This window comes from Equus przewalskii, chromosome 6 (assembly GCF_037783145.1).
Source record: "Equus przewalskii isolate Varuska chromosome 6, EquPr2, whole genome shotgun sequence".
NCBI lineage: Eukaryota > Metazoa > Chordata > Mammalia > Perissodactyla > Equidae > Equus > Equus przewalskii.
This window is the reverse complement of record NC_091836.1, coordinates 80280473-80298962: the sequence shown is the minus strand read 5'-3', so window position 1 is coordinate 80298962 and position 18490 is coordinate 80280473. Positions and strand designations below refer to the sequence as shown.

General features: G+C 44.4%; 1 long non-coding RNA gene across 1 annotated transcript in view; it reads left to right on the top strand.

Annotated features, from left to right (window-relative positions):
• LOC139083979 (uncharacterized) overlaps window positions 1–15914 on the top strand; it is a 28431-nt gene extending 12517 nt beyond the window's left edge. The window contains exons 3-4 of the long non-coding RNA XR_011541198.1: window positions 12166–13034; window positions 15502–15914. This is a non-coding gene — a long non-coding RNA (uncharacterized lncRNA). The remainder of the gene's footprint in view (window positions 1–12165; window positions 13035–15501) is intronic.
• The last annotated feature ends 2576 nt before the right edge of the window (window positions 15915–18490 follow it).

The following is an 18490-nucleotide window of genomic DNA, read 5'->3' as shown; positions in this document are numbered from 1 at the left end:
CTAGCCTTAACCACCAACATTAAAACAAGCTGCTTTTGAGGCACTCAATGAAATGCAGGCTTTGTGCCACCGAATGTTCCTCTGCAGTTTGATGTTCTTCAGGGCAAGAATGCGGAAGGCACTCATGGTCCCCCAGAAGCCCCAGAAGGGACAGGGGACCTCGAAGCAGAGTGGGGCGTTTGGCCCCAAGAGTTTGCACGATCACCTGAAACCGTTCGTAGGCAGGACCCAGGATCGCTCTGTGTCCCACCACGCAGCCCACGCTCCCAGACTCCTCTTAGTGATGGAGCAGGGCTGAAGGAGGCCAGGAGGCTCTGAGGCGTTGTACAGGGATTCTTCCAGGGGTGCCCCGTCTGTGTCAGAGGGGCAGCTTCTGGGGTGCGCCCCCCTTTGCTTCTTGCTCCACCGGGCTCTCCGCAGGCAGGTGGCCGTCTTGGTGGGAGGCCTCTCCTCCCCTGGAGAAGGCCCACCGAGGTCGTGGTGGGAAAGAGGGAGGAGCTGTCATGCTTCTGGCCTTGCTGACGAACTGGACTCTGAACACGAAGGGAAGAAATTGCAATTCCCGATCGCTTTTCCTGAGGCTTGGCCCTGCCCGTCGGGCGGCTCCAGGACGGGGGGCTGGAGGGCTCATGGCCCAGCTTCTCTGCTCCTGCTCCTTCACCTTGCGCCTACGAGAGCTTGAGGGAGGCCCCTAAACAGCCGTGCTGCTTTCCCCAACTGAGATCTCGACTTCAAGTGGTGAGACGAAAGGCGGAGCTTTGTTCCTGAAAGGCAGACACTGGACTATGTGGCTTAGGAATACAGCAAACGGCCTCCTGGGACTGAAGCCCAGAACCGGCCGGACTGGCCGCCCCTGTCACATCAACACGGGACAACTGCAGCCTCCCCACGGAGGCCTCCCCAGAAAACACACTGCCTCGGTCATGCTTCCTGCAACCGGCTCCCCCCGAGGAGAAAAGAGGCCCAGCCTCACATGCCCCTTTCCTTGTCCCGAACACACCAGTCAAGGAAGAATCCCGGAGGGCTGTACTAACTTGTCCTCCGTGTGGAAGGAAACATCAAAAGTGGGGAATAAGTGTTCCCCCCAACACTCTCCTGCCTGCTTTGACTAATCCTCCCCAGCCTTCCCCACTCAGCTCCCAGGCCTTCATTTGTGACTCTGGTCCATGTCAGAGGCTTGTGCTCCACTGAGGTGTGAGACGTTCAAGGGCTGCAACATCGTCTTCGTCTGTGCAGTGGCTCTGAGTGCAGCTGTGTGCCTTTGTACAGTTGCTTAACCTCTGTCTGTAGGCCTCGATTTTTTTTCTATAAATGGTGCCATAAGAGTGCCTACCACATCGGGTGTTGTAAAGATTATTTGAAATAATTTTTGGGACAGTGCCAGGGCTACAGTTAGCGATGCTGATGGTGACAATGATGCTGATCTGTGCTGCCAATACTTAGCAGAGGCTCATTTAAGGAAGGGGACAGGGAGCAAAAGGAAGCCCCTGCCTGTCTCCCGGCTTGAGTGGCTCTGGCTCCCACAGGTGTGCTGGCAGCTGCCTGCCCTCATTGGCCCCCTTCCCTGATGGCAGGTCAAGCCGGGGCACCAGGCCTCGCAAGGAGTCGTGTACCCCAGGGACGAGACAGCCACCGCAAATAAAGATGAGGACATCTCAAAGGATATTGCCCCTAACCTGCTGGTCTAGCTTCCCTGGACCAGACTGTGTAACTCAAACGAAAGAAACAAAAGAGATGAGAGCCTTGGCTCCCTGTCCCCTGTGGGCGTGAAGTTGGCCAAGACAGAGACCCAGAACACCTGTCCCTCAAGTCTCAAAGCCTGCCCTCTGCTGAGAAGCCCCCAGGTCCCAGAGTGGGGACAGCTTAAAACCAACCCCCTCACTGAGCCTGAGGGATGCAGGCAGTGGGCAGCTTTGTATAGAAACAGCTATACCGGCAGCACCCTGTTCTCCTGACAGCTGATCACAAAGCCAGTCTCCATAACAGAAAGCCAGTAATCTGGGCACCAGAGTTAAAGCCCGGGCCTGAGGCTCCTCAGCCGGGCCCAGCCCAAGACGCCCTCCCTCCCGAGCTCAGGCGGACTCCCGGGCCTGAGGGATGGGTTCCTACATCTGGTTCCCACAAGCCCAGAATCACCAGGCGATTAAACTTGCCTTTACGGTGGCCCTGAGAGTAATAAACCAGCAGGCCTGACATATGGGTCATTCCTGAGACTCCCGCTTCATTGGTTTTAAGGGCCCCTTGGCAGTAAAGAATTTCAAAGCTGCTAACTCCGTAGTATATTAAAGTGGAATAAATTCCTTGGAACGGTCCTCAGGTGAGAACCAGTACTTAGCAAACGCCTCCTGCCTTCCTCTTGAAGGACCCAAGACTGACCTCTGGTGGCCTCTAAGACCAGCTGAAGTCCAGCCTTTCCCCTGTCCATCCTTGAGTCTTCCCGTCTGAGTCTGGCTCCCCCTCTCTCTCCGTTTTCCTCTTTCTCTCTCTCTCTCCCCGTGTATCTCCTTATACATGCATCTTTCTCTCCGTGGCTCCCTCCCTTCTCCCCATGAATCCCCAGTCCCTTAGAAATGTGAGTGTAATAGGCTTTTAGAGTGAGAATCTTCTTGCCTTAGTTTCAACCGAGGCACCGATATGTGGGAGAGCAAATAGGGAGACATCAGATACCAAAGTGAGTGGAAAATAAACCTCCCCAGACAGGCAAATTTACTAGGTCTGTAGTCCCCAGAACTTGCTCCAGAAGCTTTTAGAGCCCCCTAGTCAGGATCACAATGAGGCTGTCCTCGCTCACCTGTCCAGCTTCAGTTCCATGGCATGCCCTACTCCCCGCCTTGTATCGACGCTCATCTGCTCACCTCTGCTCCCCAGCAGCCCAGAGGTTTTCAGGCCTCCATGCCTTGGCTTTTTTGGCCCTTTCTTCTTAGAATACCTTTCCCTATCTTACCGCTCATCATCCTGTTTATCCTTCAAGGACAACCTCAAATGCTCTCCTTCATCAAGCCATCCCTGGCCCCCCAGGGATGAATTGTACCCTCCTCTGGGCTCCATCCTGGCCTTTCACCATAGCTCTCAGTTCTTCCTGCCCAGTGTCAGAGAACGTGTGTGCACCTGTCTCCCCTACCAGCCTCTGAGGTCCTTACGGCACGGCTGCCTCCGGGTCAGCCTGGCAGGGCGTAGACACCTTGGTAAATGCTTAGTGAATGAGTTAGTGAGTGGATCCTATTGGCGGCAGTGCCAGGAGCATTTTCTCTGTTCTGAGCACCAAGGAAAAGAGAGAAAGAAGTGATTTCCCAAGTGTCTTGGGGGTGGGGGTGGCATTGGAAGGAAAGCTCCAAAGCCAGTACTCAGAGCCAACCTCCTGCCGTGATCCTGTGTGCAGACATCGAGGTCCCTCCCTGGCACATGACCTGGCTGCTGTCACTGGGCTCATGCTGTACAACCTGCCCCAAGGCCAGGGCTGAAGAGTTTGTTACAGGCTGAGTCCACATAACCTAAGCCTTCAGGGCCAGTGTCTACACTACACAACCCGCATCTAAATAATCCATACTGCATAATATTCGTCTGTAACTCCTGTCAGTAAAGTCTATGTCTCTACAATCCAATTTCTGTGCAATCCATCTTTCTTCCGCTTTGTCTCTACAACAGGTCTGTATATCCCATGCCTGTCCTGCCTCCCTGTCCAGGATTCCATCCCAGGCCACCCACATCTGCACCACAGGCGGTGCTGTCACAATGGAGGTCTGCACACAGTATGTCGCATAAAGAATGGATGGCCAAACAGGAGCAGTTTTGTTTGTGACCCATTTTATTTTATTTTATTTTATTTTATTTTTTAATTTTTATTTTGTTTTGGATGTACATCATATTTCAAATTCTGGATACATTACATCATGTTCACCACCCGAACACTAATTATAGTGCATCCCCTCACATGTGACCCTAATCACCCCTTTTGCCCTCCCCCCTCCCCCCTCCCCCAATGGTAACCACCAGTCCAATCTCCAATGCTATGTGATTTTTTTTTTGTCATTTTTATCTTCTACTTATGAGTGAGATCATATGGTATTTGACTTTCTCCCTCTGACTTATTTCACTCAGCATAATACCCTCAAGGTCCATCCATGTTGTCACAAATGGCCGGATTTCATCATTTCTTATGGCTGAGTAGTAGTCCATCGTGTACAAATACCACATCTTCTTTATCCATTCGTCCCTTGATGGGCACCTAGGTTGCTTCCAAGTCTTGGCTATTGTGTATAATGCTGCAATGAACATAGGGGTGCAAGTATCTTTATGCCTTTGTGTTTTCAAGTTCTTTGGATAAATACCCAGCAGTGGAATAGCTGGATCATATGGTAGATCTATCCTTAATTTTCTGAGGATACTCCAAACTGCTTTCCATAGTGGCTGCACCAGTTTGCACTGCCACCAGCAGTGTACGAGGGTTCCCTTCTCTCCACACCCTCTCCAACATTTGGTTTTTCCTGTCTGGTTAATTATAGCCATTCTGACCGGAGTGAGGTGATACCTCATTGTAGTTTTGATTTGCATTTCCCTGATAGCTAATGATGTTGAGCATCTTTTCATATGCCTGATGCCATTCATATATCTTCTTTGGGGAAATCTCTGTTCAGATCTTTTGCCCATTTTCTAATTGGGTTGTTGGTTTTTTCTTGTTGAGCTGTATGAGTTCTTTGTATATTTTGGATATTAACCCCTTATCTGATATATGGTTTGCAAATATCTTCTCCCAATTGTTAGGTTGTCTTTTCGTTTTGTTGATGGTTTCCTTTGCTGTGCAGAAGCTTTTTAGTTTGATGTAGTCCCATTTGTTCATTTTTTCTTTTGTTTCCCTTGCCCGGTCAGACATGGGACTTGAAAATATGCTGCTCAGACCAATGTCATAGAGCGTACTGCCTGTGTTTTCTTCTAGAAGTCTCATGGTTTCGGGTCTTGCATTCAAGTCTTTAATCCATTTTGAGTTGATTTTTGTGCATGGTGTAAGGGAATGGTCTACTTTCATTCTTTCGCATGTGGCTGTCCAGTTTTCCCAACACCATTTATTGAAGAGACTCTCCTTTCTCTATCGTATGCTCTTGGCTCGCTTGTCGAATATTAGTTGTCCATAAACGCGTGCGTTTACTTCTGGGCTCTCAATTCTGTTCCATTGATCTGTGTGTCTGTTTTTGTGCCAGTACCATGCTGTTTTGGTTACTATGGCTTTGCAGTATAATTTGAAATCGGGGAGTGTGATACCTCCAGCTTTGTTCTTTTTTCTCAGGAATCCTTTGGCTATTCAGGGTCTTTTGTTGTTCCATATAAATTTTAGGATTCTTTGTTCTATTTCTGTAAAAAATGTTGTGGAACTTTGATAGGGATTGCGTTGAATCTAAAGGAAGTATGGTGTTTGTGACCCGTTTTAAAAGGAACACTTCCCTCTCTATTCAGATACCAAGATGGTGACTGCAAAAGCTGTCTGGATTGTTCCCTCTGGAAATGGTTCCTCTATCTCAAGACTTTATAAACACACACAAAAAAAGATCAGAGTTGAAAAATTACCAAGAAATTGCACAAAAAAAGAGATTCTCTGTTATGTTTTCAAGGTTATCAGATTCACTATATTTTGCTTGTAAAATAAGGTTTTAAACGAGGTATATTTATAACTATGGTTCTCTTTAAAAATAGTCTATAGTGTCGTTTTATACTAATTAATTAGCGCTATATCACTGAAATCATGGTTAACAAGTTAGCTGTCACAAGGGCTAACGTTCAGTAAGGTGAAAGCTGTAGTCCCTCCTTATCCACGGGGGGTACATTCCAAGACCCCCAGTGGATGCCTTAAACCATGGACAGTAGTGAATCCCACACGGTATATACTGTGTTTTTTCCTATACATACATACTTCCGACAAAGTTTAATTTATAAATTAGGCACAGTAAGAGATTAAAACTAATAATAAATTAGAGCAATTATACCAACATACTGTAATAAAAGTCATGTGAACTTGATCTCTCCGCAATATCTTATTGCACAGTCCCCGCCCTTCTTCATCTCGTGATGGAGTGAGATGATAAAACGGCTACGTGAGGAGACAGAGTGAGGCGGAGGACGTAGGCGCTGTGACACAGCCTTCGTCTACACTGACCTCCTGACAGTACGTCAGGAGGAGGATCAGCTGCTTCCGGATCACAGCTAACCACAGGGAACTGCAACTGCAGGAAGCGAGACAGAGGATAAGGGGGGACTACTGGAAGAACAACCTTCTGTGACAGAGACGGTTTACAATTTTAAGCAAGGAAAAAAAGACACACACACACACAAAATAATAAGTATTCTTTATTAGAATGAGGACATTCTAATGATTATGTGTTTCCTATAACGAAATTTCAGAATCTCAAGCTTAAAAATCCTTGGAAGTTAACAAGAAAATTTTTTTTTGTTTTTGTTTTGGTGAGGAAGATTGGCCCTGAGCTAACCTCTGTTGCCAATCTTCCTCTTTGTGCTTGAGGAAGATTGTTGCTGAGCTAACATCTGTAGCAGTCTTCCTCTATTTTATGTGAGATGCCTCCAGTGTGGCTTCACAAGTGGTGCTAGGTCCACGCCCAGGATCCAAACCTGCAAACCCCAGGCCACCAAAGCAGAGGGCTTGAACTTAACTACTACACCACCTCAACAATAAAATTTTTAATACTGAAGGAAACTCTGTGCATCTTAATAAACAGGCTTAGAAATTCAACTTCATGTTGACAAGATTTAATTTAAATTCTAGGGTACTGAGTACATAAATATTTGCTAAGCCAGTATTTCTCAACAGGGTGCCACTGTCATTTGGGGTAAGAACATTCTCATTGTGGAAGATGTCCCATGCATTGTAGGATAATTAGCATTCTTGGTCCTGTCCATTAAATATCAGGGACACCCTCCCAGTCAGTGTGGCACCAAAAACACTCCCACTCATCTTCAGATGCACCCAGAAAAAGTGGTACTGACTCCAGTTGAGAATCGCTCATCTAAACCAGTGGTTTCAAACCTTTTTCTTCATTATCGTCCCCCTAAGGAATGCTTTTAGACCGTTTTTTTCCTTAGTAACATCACCCTTATGCAATTTTAACACCACAGGTATGCCGTATACACACACACACACACACACACATCTACACATGCATATGTATACATATATACATGCATACATATATGTATATGTGTGTGTATATATGCATATTTTGTACTGTGTTCTGTGGAGAACCACCATTGTGGTATCTAAGAGTTTTTGCCCCCAGGAACCAATTCTCCCTCCCTTGGAAGTGCGATTGCTCCCGTTGAGAATCATGGGTCTAAACAAAGATTAAATGATTACCCAGGGCTCTCTATTCTCAAAGCGGGAGGATGGAAGGCTCTTTACAGTCTCTCTTAAGGTTTTTGCTAAAAACCTATGGGTTTGGCTTTAATTAAAATTTTTATTAAGATAATTGTGGAATCACATTCAATTGTAGAAATAACACAGAGCTCCCTTGTGCATTTTGCCCAGTTTCCTCCAGGGATAACAAAACTTTTTGTTTTGTTTTGCAAAACTGTAGCACAATATCACAAGCAGCATAATGACGTTGATCCAATTGGCCTGTCTAATTCAGCGTTCCCCAGTTTTAGTGCACTCATTTACGTGTGTGGATGTGAGTGCATGTGCATACATGTGTGTGCATGTGTGTTAAGTTCCATGCGATTCACCACCTGTGTAGGATCATGTGTCCACCACCAGATCAAGACATTGAACGGTTCCAACAACACAAGGGTCCCTCATGTGCCTTTTTGCAGCCACTCTCACCTCCCCTCCGTAACTCCTCCCTTCCCCCAGTCCTAACCCCTGGAAACCACTAATCTAACCCCGTTTCTAAAATGTTCTCATTTCAGAAATGTTATGTAGATGTAACCATACAGTATGATTCGGGGACTGGCTTTTTTCACTCAGCACAATTGCTTGCAGATTCATCCAAGTTGTTGAATGGATCCATAATGTGTTTCCTTCACTGCTGACTAGTATTCCACAATACGGACGAACCACAGTCTGTTGAACCATTCATCTGTTAGGACGTCTGGGCTGATTCTAGTTCGGGGCTATTACAAATAAAGCCACTATAAACATTTGTGCACTGACTTTGGTGTGAACATAAGTCTTCATTTCTCAGGGATAAACATGCACAAGTGTGATTGCTAGGTTGTACGATAGTCGAATTTTATTTTTAAGATGCTGTCAAACTGTTTTCCAGAGTGGTGGTACCATTATTTTGGCACTGTATATCTTCTGCCCATTTTCTAATTGGATTGTTTGGTTTTTTGCTGTTGAGTTTTGACAGTTCTTTATATACCCTAGAGACTAGAACTTTATCAGATTTTTTTGTGGTTTGCAAATATCTTTTCCTACTCTATAGCTGCTTTTTTCCTCCTCTTTACATAAGCTTTCACAGAGCAAGAGTTTATAATTTTGATGAAGTCTAATTTATCCGTTTTCAAATTGTGCTTTTGGTGTCAAGTTTGAGAACTCGTTGCCTAGCCCCAGATCCTGAAGATTTCCTCCTATGTTTCTTTCTAAAAGTTTTATAGGTTTATGTTCTACATTTGAGTTGATTTTTTTCCACTTTGAGTTAATTTTTCTATAAACTGTGAGACTTTAGTCGTTTCACATTTTGCCTATGGATGTCCAATTTCTCCAATACCATTTCTTGAAAAGGCTATTTAACTTTCATTTTAATCTAGGCTAAATCAAGGATATTTGAGGTTTATAATCACTCGCCCCCCCCCCCACATACACACACAGAGCACAGAGTTGGTTGACAGTCAACACAAGCATACATATTTACAGCTAGCTAATAACCATCTAATATCGTGGTAGTAAGTGTTTTTTCAAAAAAATATTTGAAATGTGTATCAAGTGAAAGATCTAATATCCACAATATATAAGGAACTCTCCAAAACTGAGGAAACAGGGGCCAAGCACCTGATATAACAATGAGCAAAACTCATGAACAATTTAACCAAAAAAAGATATAAAATGGTCCTTTAACTTATGAGAAGTTGTTCCACTCGTAAAAAGAGAAATGCAAGTTAAAACTACACTAAAATACTATTTATCACCTATCAAATTAGCAAAACCTTAAAAACTTGGCCCCACACTGTGTTGGCAAGGCTGGGGAGAAACAGGCACTCTTGTACATGGCTCATAGGGATGCAAAATGGTACAGCCTTATGGAGTGGAATTTGATGGTGTTTAACAAACTATACATGCATTGACCTTTTGTTCCGGAAATCCGTTTCTAGGAATTCACACTGAAAATACACCTGCAACAACACAAAGTGATATATGCACGAGTTTACCTGTTGCAGCATTGTTTGTAATTGCAAAATATTGGAAACAACCTGAATGTTCATACATAGGAGACACGTTGAAGAAACTAAGTTTTATCCACACAGTGGAGCACCGTGTAGTGGGAAGAGAGAGCAGGGATGGTCTCTATGAAGATTTCCAGTATCTTTTAAGTGAAAAACAGATCACAAAAGGGCATACATAGCATTCTATCTTTTGTGTGGGAAGATGAAATAAGAAAATTATGTGTTTTTGCTTACTTAATTGCAAAAGAAAATTGAGAAAAGATAAACCAGAAACCAATGAGACTGGTTACCCACGGTGGGGAGGGGGCACCAGGTGGATAAGAGAGTGATACCCAGAAAGAGTAGCTTTTTATACAGCTTGGAGTCTGGAATCACGTTAATGTCTTAAATACTTTTTTTAAACATTTATGTCAAATCAATTTGGATGTCAGTTTTAAAACTTTAAAATGGAATATAAACAGAAAAAAATGCACCTAGCCATAATTTAAAAGAGTAGCATAACCATAGTGAAGGGGAAAAAACAAGAGAGCAAACCCAAGAAACATTTGAGCCCGGTACTCTGACCATGTACCTTCAATCTAAAGACAAAAAGAACTGTAAATGCAGAATTCTACTTACAGGCTTGGCTCTTGCAGTGACGTGGGTTAGCAATTCCAAAACTTTCACTTTCTGTGAAAAATAGGATTGAGCAAATGAATACATAGATTGAAGTGGTGGGAGTCAGGTTTGGAATTAGAGGTAAGGATATATAGAGACACAGATAGATGTGTGTGTGTGTGTGTGTGCGCGCGTGTTTTCAGATCTCTAAACTGAAAGGGCTTAGAAGCAATTATATGCCAGTAACAATGAACACACCTACTACCCAGATCTTCTAAATAATATTCCTTATAATAATATAAGGAACCAGGGTTCCTTGGAGAAATGACTGATTCTAAGGTTGAGGCAAGAAGGACCCGAAATATCTTGTCACAGAAAACAAAGAAGTGCTTAAAGAATTATAGGAACATAGGAGCCAACTTGAGGGGGTTCCCATTGGCCAAGTCTGGGTTAATGTGAGCATCAAAACAAACAGTGATGAAAATGACTTATAACCCATTGAATAAAACAAGATCTATGAGTGCATACTGACATAATTAAATAAGTGAATAAATAAATAGGAGATAAGGGAAAGAGTTTTCTTAGGGAATTATGTCAATTAATTAACGTAGAAGAAATGATGAAGTTAGAAAAATCACCATTTTGCAATCATCATAGAAATAATAGATTCAAGTAAGAATTATCAACGGATGCTAAAACTAGTGGGTGATAGTTTGATAAGGAACAGGATATTTACATAGTTTTAAAGTGTCTTTCCACAAATTACTTAATTACAAAGGAGAAAATGTGAACTTACAGTGGAGAAACCTGAAGGACACCACGTTAACTAAGGGATCAAGGTTACCATCACCAATAATGGGGCAAAGCAACATCACGTCCCTTCCAGTACAATGTTCTGAGAAGGACACAGCATCACTTCCGTGGTACTCAAGCTAAAAAAGTATGATCTGAATCCTGTCGTGAGTCAACATTATACCAACTCAAATTGAGGGGTAATTTACAAAATATAACTGACATGTACTCTTCAAAAATGTCAAGGCCATGAAAGACAAAAGCTGAGGAAATAGTCCAAATTAAAGAAGACTGGAGAGACATAGCAATTAAACGTAATGCGCGAACCTGCACCAAATCCTGGACCAGGAAAAAAATAGCTATAAAGACAACTGGCAACATTTGAATTTGGACTATGGATTGGATGCCAGTGTTTTGTCAGTATTAAAGTTCCCAATTTTGATAATTGTACTGTAGTACAAATTACAAAATGCCCTTGCTCTTATAGAATATACACTGACGTATTTAGGGGTAAAAAAATATAATGCCTACTTACTTTCAAATGATTCAGATACGTTTATATTTAGAAAAACAAAACAAATGATCATGCAGATGGGGCAAAATGCTAGCTTTCGGTGCATCTGAATGAAGGATATATGGGAGCCCTTTTCCTATTGGAATTTTCTGTACATTTAAAATTACATCATAATTGAAAGTTATGAAAAAATCTTTTTCTACCAGTGGAATATTTTCTTAAATGAAATCCTACCTGGAAGTCCCAAGTGTCCAACACATAAACTCAGAGTTATTGTGAATAAAATGGGGACGGTGGATCGAGAGATCTGCACGTTCAGATCCCCTCCCACCTTCCAGAGAAACACTTGAAGGGCGAGACCATTGAGGCTTGGCTATTCACAGCCAATCCATCTCCGACCAGCAGGTGTGCTTAGGGTGGCACCCTGGCCTTATCCCTGCCTGATCCTTTTCCCAGTCACCCCTCCTCTCTAACCTCCTCTGACCTACGCTCTCCGTGCTTATCTGGTCTTTTCCTAACATTTATGCAAATGTGCCAATTGCCAAGAATTCTCAGTCTCCCTGTCTGCTATTGCCTACTGTCCATGATGTTCAGGAAGGTTCTTCCCCAAGGGCACAGAGCTTCACAGCTGCTGTTTCTGTTTCTGCTGCCAGCTGCAGCTGCCCAGCCCTGTGCCAAGGAGGACCTTCCTGAGGAAGTACGTGCACCGCGCTGACCCCTGCCAGTCCTCATCGCCCCTGTAAAATACCTCCGTCTGCTGGACTGGAACTCCCTGGCCTTCGGCAAGGAAAAGATGCTCGTATTAGTTTCCTATGGCTGCTGTAACAAAGTACCACAAAAATGGTGGCTTCAAACAACACAAATTTATTCTTTTACAGGTCTGGCAGTCAGAAGTCTAAAGTCGGTTTCCCTGGACTACAGTCAGCTGTGGGCAGGGCTGGTCCCCTCTGGAGGCTTTGAGAGGAGAATGCATCCTTGTCTTCTTCAGCCGCTGGTGCCTGTCTGAACTCCTTGGCCAATGGCTCCTTCCTCCATTTTCAAAGGGCATCACTCTAATCTCTGCTCCATCATCACCTCACCTCCTCCTCTTCCATCTAATCTCCCTCCGCCTCTCTCCTACGAGGACACTCGAAATTACATTTAGCGCCCACCCAAAGACTCCAGGATACTCTCCCCATCACAAAAGGATTAACTTAATCACGTCTGCAAAGCCGCTTTTGCCATATAAGGTCACATTCGCAGGTTCTGGGGATTGGAATGTGGATATCTTTGGAGGCCATTGTTCAGCCTACCACAGATACCTAAATTGGCTACTGTCCAACAGCCTTTCCTTAGTACGCAGATACCCACAGTCTTTAGTATTATTTGCTAATTTTCACTTAATTATTTCCCCAAATGCACTGATTCAAGTTCAAAACTGCTCATTTGCAACAGGCGCTGTCTTGCTTTGTGATTCTGCTCTATTACGCCCCTACCTGTAGGTGCAGACACAGCTCCTCCCATACAACCCCTTTATCAACTGAATTGATGGATGGCCTTGGTCTTGTATAGCCCTGGCTGGGGATGGAAGCCCCTGACAGCAACAGAAAAGGGGTTGAGCAAGAAGATCCTCTGTTATTTTCCAAGGCTATGGCTAGGGGGTGCTGAGGTCTCCCCAGAAGCTCTCATCAGCAACAACCACACACATGAATCAAAGAGAAACGCAGCCACAGTGCCCCTGGAGAAGAGACGGGGAAAGAACACATTGGTGCGTGTTTGAGCTGATTCTAAAATACATGGGAATGAAAGCATTTGGGGTGATGAATTTCCCTTTAATGCTGTCACATCTGTAGTCCTGGAGGTTTAACCTCTGATTTTTGGCTGTGAAACCAACATTATTTCTGCAAACTTGACACCAGATGCTGCCAGGGAGATGTAGCTGAAGTGATAAAAATCTATTTAACAGATTTAATGAAGCAAATACAAACTAATTAACAATTTCGGAATTGGGATTAAACACTAATTCTTTTAAACCATAAAAACTGAGATGAACAAAAGGAAAAAAATTCTCTCTCTGAATAACTCAAAGGAGCCATCTGTTTGTCATTGAGAAAATGGCCCAATTGATAGATTTTGAACAAATTTCATCATATTTTTATCTGGATTTGAATGCATTATGGACAGCCATCCCAGAAAGAAGGCACATTACTTCCTGGCTAACCTGTCAATCTGGGCTTCCCTGAAGCTCCAGAAAATGAGCTATTTGTGTACTGACTCAGAAATGAGGAGACAAAGAGTAAAATGATATCCTTATAAATTCTGCTTGAGACGTATGTTTGCAGCCGTTCGGAAGGAAAGACGGCCTGAGGTTCCTTGTAACTTCCTTGCGCAGGAGCCACTGGTGGGACACAGCTCCTTCGCTGTGTCTTCAGTGTCATCTTCCAACAAGGGGGGAGGGGCCTCGTCTGCCACCATTCTGAGACTTTCCCAATTAAGTCAGGGTTATGAAATTGTGGAAACTGAGCTTGCCGTCCTCCCGTCTCCCCACCTAGACACTCTCAGCCTCAACATGCAGCCTAATTCTAGAACAAAGGCTCTAGAATTAATCCACCCTAAGGAGAGTCGGGTGACGGGGGAGAATTCGCTTTGCTCTGGCCCCAAATTCAGTGGATTTGGCATCAAATCAATCTGAGTGTTAATCCCACTCTGAGTGGCTCCTGATCCGTAATGAGCTACTTGAGGATGGAGAATTTGGTGTCCCTTGTGCCTAGCCCAAATGCCTGCATGTGTGAATGCTCGATTAATAATAATGACAATGTTCCAACTGACCGAATGCCTATTATGTGCCAGACACTGTGCTATCTCATTTAGTCCTCTCAACATTAGGAAATAGATATTATTATAATCCCCATTTTACAGACAAGGAAACGAAGTCCTACAGAGATAGAGTCCTTTGTCTAAGGTCGTACAGCTCCTAACCGACAAGACCAAGTTAAAACTCAGGCCTGTCTCATTCCAGAACTGACCTCTAACTACCACACGTACGTTATTGCATGTGATCAATCATTTGTTCACATCCCACTTCATTCTAAAATGTATCTGAGATTACTTTACAGAAATCGAAGCTGTCCAACCCGATTGAGAGTATTGAGTTTGCAGGAAAGGTTAAACTGTGAAAAGTGCACTGTCAGTTCAAATGAGTTTGGTGGGAGCACCTGGGGAGGAGCTTGAAGCCCCTCGAGGTATGGTGCCCGGACTCTTGGGGCAGGCAGGGCTGTGCGCACCTGGCTCCAGGAAGCAAGACAGTCCACCCTGGGCTGCGATCATGGCTGACAGACAGGACAAAGACCTTGGAGGGTGAGCTGCAGGGGAACCAAGCTTGTCAATAGGACTTTGGGGACAGAGCCCACGGATCAGATGTTATCAGTTCCCTCCACGTGGATCAGTGTTTGGAGGCTGAAAACAACATGTTCAGTAACAACTCAGAATGCTTTACTGGGTTTGGGGCTTGCCACTGCCAGCCACAGAGCAGTCTGTGTTCTTTTTATCTGCCCATCTTGTAAAAGGCAACCAAGCTCAGGGGTTCCTGGTAGTTGCCTGCACATTTCCTTGGTCAGAGCGCCTTCCTTACTCTGGAAGATCCTTTACAACCAGAATCTATGCGGTTCTCGGGGGCCCTCCCTATGGCTGTTGTCTAAAACCCTCCTGATGATAAACATACACATTCAAACACAAAATTGGCATGAAGAATTTTCAGGCTGGGTTTTGCAATCTATGTTTCTGAACAATGAGTCACCAGATTCCACTACATAAACCCCCAATTCTTATGCCCAGCGCTAGGCCAGACGGCAAGCAGTCACCGTAAGAGAGGTACGGGAGAACAAAGCCAGACTCAGAACGATAGTGGAGGGTCAGAACTCAAATGAGTAGTTGAGCTGCCTCAGTTTCCCCTGTAAATCTGAGAACAGACCAGCCTGGAGGAGACAGAGATGAAAGCTGATAGGCACTGACTCGGGCACCCTCCGCCAGGTTAAGTCTCTAGTCCTTTCCCCGTTGCCCATACAAGAGAGAGAGTCACGCCAGCAGGCTTTTTATGCTAATGTTTCCCAAAATCAGGTCTTGGGATATTTTCTCTGGGTTCGCAAGTTTTTGACATTGTTTTTTAATTTTGTGTTTTCATTTGGATGAAAATCTAAAAATAATCGCTGTGTCTTGTGGATCCACTGGCTGACCAGCTCAGACCACAGAATCTCTACGTCCACATGTGGGTTTGTGTTTAGCACACCATCGGGCCGAGTGGAGCTGCTCTAACCGCCCCAGGCTAACGAGAAAGGAGGATGGACTTCAACACAGGAGACGTGATCGTTGTCAAGCGAAGCACAAACAACCTCCCCACAGCCCGTGGAAACACAGGTGCCATGATATTACAATAGAGGCTATTTAGAAAAGAGGAATTTTGTTAGCTTTGTGGGTTTGTTTATATTCTGTAAATTTGTAAAAGTTTATCTGAATGTTGATGTTTGCACAGTGTTGTTTATACTTAAATTTATATATTTGCTTTGGTTTTAAGGAGATTATGTTTAAGATAATATCTGCACATTTTTAAGTTAACGATGATAATAAAATAATTTGTCAGCATTTTTCCTTTAAAAGGGGTCCCTATATCACTTAAGCTTGAAGCACTATTATTTTCTGAACATGACATAATTGATTTCTCAAGGACAGTAGAGTTTGCCTCCTATTGGCCAGTGGGCGTGGCAAATATCTTTAATTGATCAGACTAATTTCTTTACTTTTTTATGGCCTCCTTGTTCATAATCCCCTGAAGAATGCTGAGAGGGCCACAGCTTGAGTGGGAAAACTGTCCATCTGACAGCATCAGAAAGTTCTGGAAGGTCCTCGAGGCAAGGCTTCAAAGGCTGGCATTTGGTCTGATGGACAAAGAAGCCCAGCATCAGATCTGGGTAAGTGTTAGGTCCACCCAAGGAGCAGGACAGCCTTTAATGGTCACCCGCATGGTTTCCTCATCTCCTCCCACCTCCACCACTGAAGACAGGACTAGAGGAAGGAGCCTGAGGAGGACAGCACGAAGCTGAAAATCCATCTACCCCAGCTGTGAAGTTGGGTGAGTGCTGGAGCCAGACTAGTGAATTCACAGATCGATTGCTGGCCACAGAGAAGACAAATTATTTTAGACATAATTGACTGTAGACAATGAAACACTAAGGCCATCCCAATAAAACATCACATTACTTCTAATCTGAGTTAAACCGAAGAAAGGGAAGCAAGGATCCACCAGAAGAAATTTGAAATGTTAAGGTTTTGTCCTTAAGTCCCATCCATGACTCTTTAAATGTGGCCAGCCTGCTCATGGACAGTGCTGGGGTCCAGGGAGGGGACGTCCCTAGGGAAGGGTGACAATCAAGATCAACAATGCCTGCTCTGGGACATGCCAGGGCTGCTCCTACTTATCCTGAAGCAAACATTCACAACTCCAAGAAAATAATGTGAATGGAAGAAATGGACAAGCCCTGCAACACAGACGTACTTGGTTTATATATTAAATGCATATGAATATTTTTAACCCCACCAAGAAATATGCTTTCCGCAATTTTTCGTGAAACACACAACCCCTTTTTGGTCCATCTTTCATCAGTGTTACTAAAGAGGTGGGGATAGAGAAATACTTCTCTATCATAAGGAGAACAGTAGTGCAGAGGTGATGCACAAGATAATGGACACAATTCAAAGTCAAGAGACGATCAGGAATGGTGGGGACTGAGCTGAACTGGAGAGCACTCACTCTGAACATAGCAGGCCCCGTTCAGGCCTGCTGAAGATACTGTGTGCATTGCTGAGGCAAATGTCAGTTCTACTCAGCATTAATTCCAGGAGGCTGCAAAGGGAACGGAGGGTGATTACTAAAGGGCCATCCATCCTTCAGATGTTCATCCATCCTTCAGATGTGGGCCAAGCAGGGCCAATCTACCTAGTTTGCTGCGGGGCCTTTTTTCCTGTAATACACTTATCAATTAACAACCTGTAACAGGTAATAGAGGTGGATTCCTCTATTATTCCTCTGTGGATGCAGAACACCATTAGGTGTCCAGCCACACATAATGAGGCTATTCCCACGTCTTGGCCAATGGCCCACACTAACACAGCTCTGCTGATGTGGGTATAACGAATCCTGTTAAACGAAAAACCCAACATAATGGCAACTATTAATACCTTCTAATATTAATTGCTAGCATTAATCTTATGTAATAGAATCTGTCCACTTAGCAGGCACTTCATTTCACAGCCCTTCCCAGTTTCTTTAAGTGTCCCCTCACCACACTGACCACCATCAGCTGGGCACCCTTCAGTTTGTCGTCACTACTAAGGCGGGGACTGGAAGGCTGACAGTGCACATGACAGAAAAAGTAGCCCCAATCAGGGATTTAGGGCTCTCCTCTTCTCTCTACCCTAAGAGATATCCTCTTTAGTCTAGCACCCTCTTACTGATCCTTCAGATCTCAGCTTAGGTGCCACTTCCAACAGGAAGCCTTCCCTGCTTTTCTCCTCCACCTCAACAACAAGAACTGGATTAAGGGCTCTCCATCAAGGTCCTCAGTGCTGCCGGTTTGCCTGTATCTACCATAACTCTCTGTGGGCTCCTTCCAAGTAGGGTCCTGGCATCTCTTGGACCAAAGCATAGAAAGCATTCAACAAATGAACAAATGATGAAGGATGAATGGATAGATGGATGGGAAAGTGGATGGATGGATGAATGGATGCACGGATGCATGCATGGATGCGTGGACGGACGGATGGGTGCTACCTGCCTTTTCAGAGGTTCTGCGTCAGAGAAGGTGTGTTCTCTACTACGATGTTTTTAAAGTGATCCCTCCACAAGATGGCGCTCACAATTTTCTTTGTGGTTTCTACAGAAAAATTTCAAATTTCAAATTTTAAGCTGTTTTAGAATCATTATGTCTGTTTCACATTTAACATAACTTGTTTACCCTACTGTCCTTGTTTCATGTTCCATCACATGTCACACAATTACAAACACGTTCTTTCCCCTGGGACATCAAAACACAACCATAGGGCGTTTTATTTGACATTGGGTGGGCTGCTTTGTGGCTTCGAGCAACAATGTCACAGACAGTACGGGAAACAACGGTGCCGCTCTTACACCACTCCGTCCCCAAGGACAGAGTCTGCGGAAAAACGAAACCT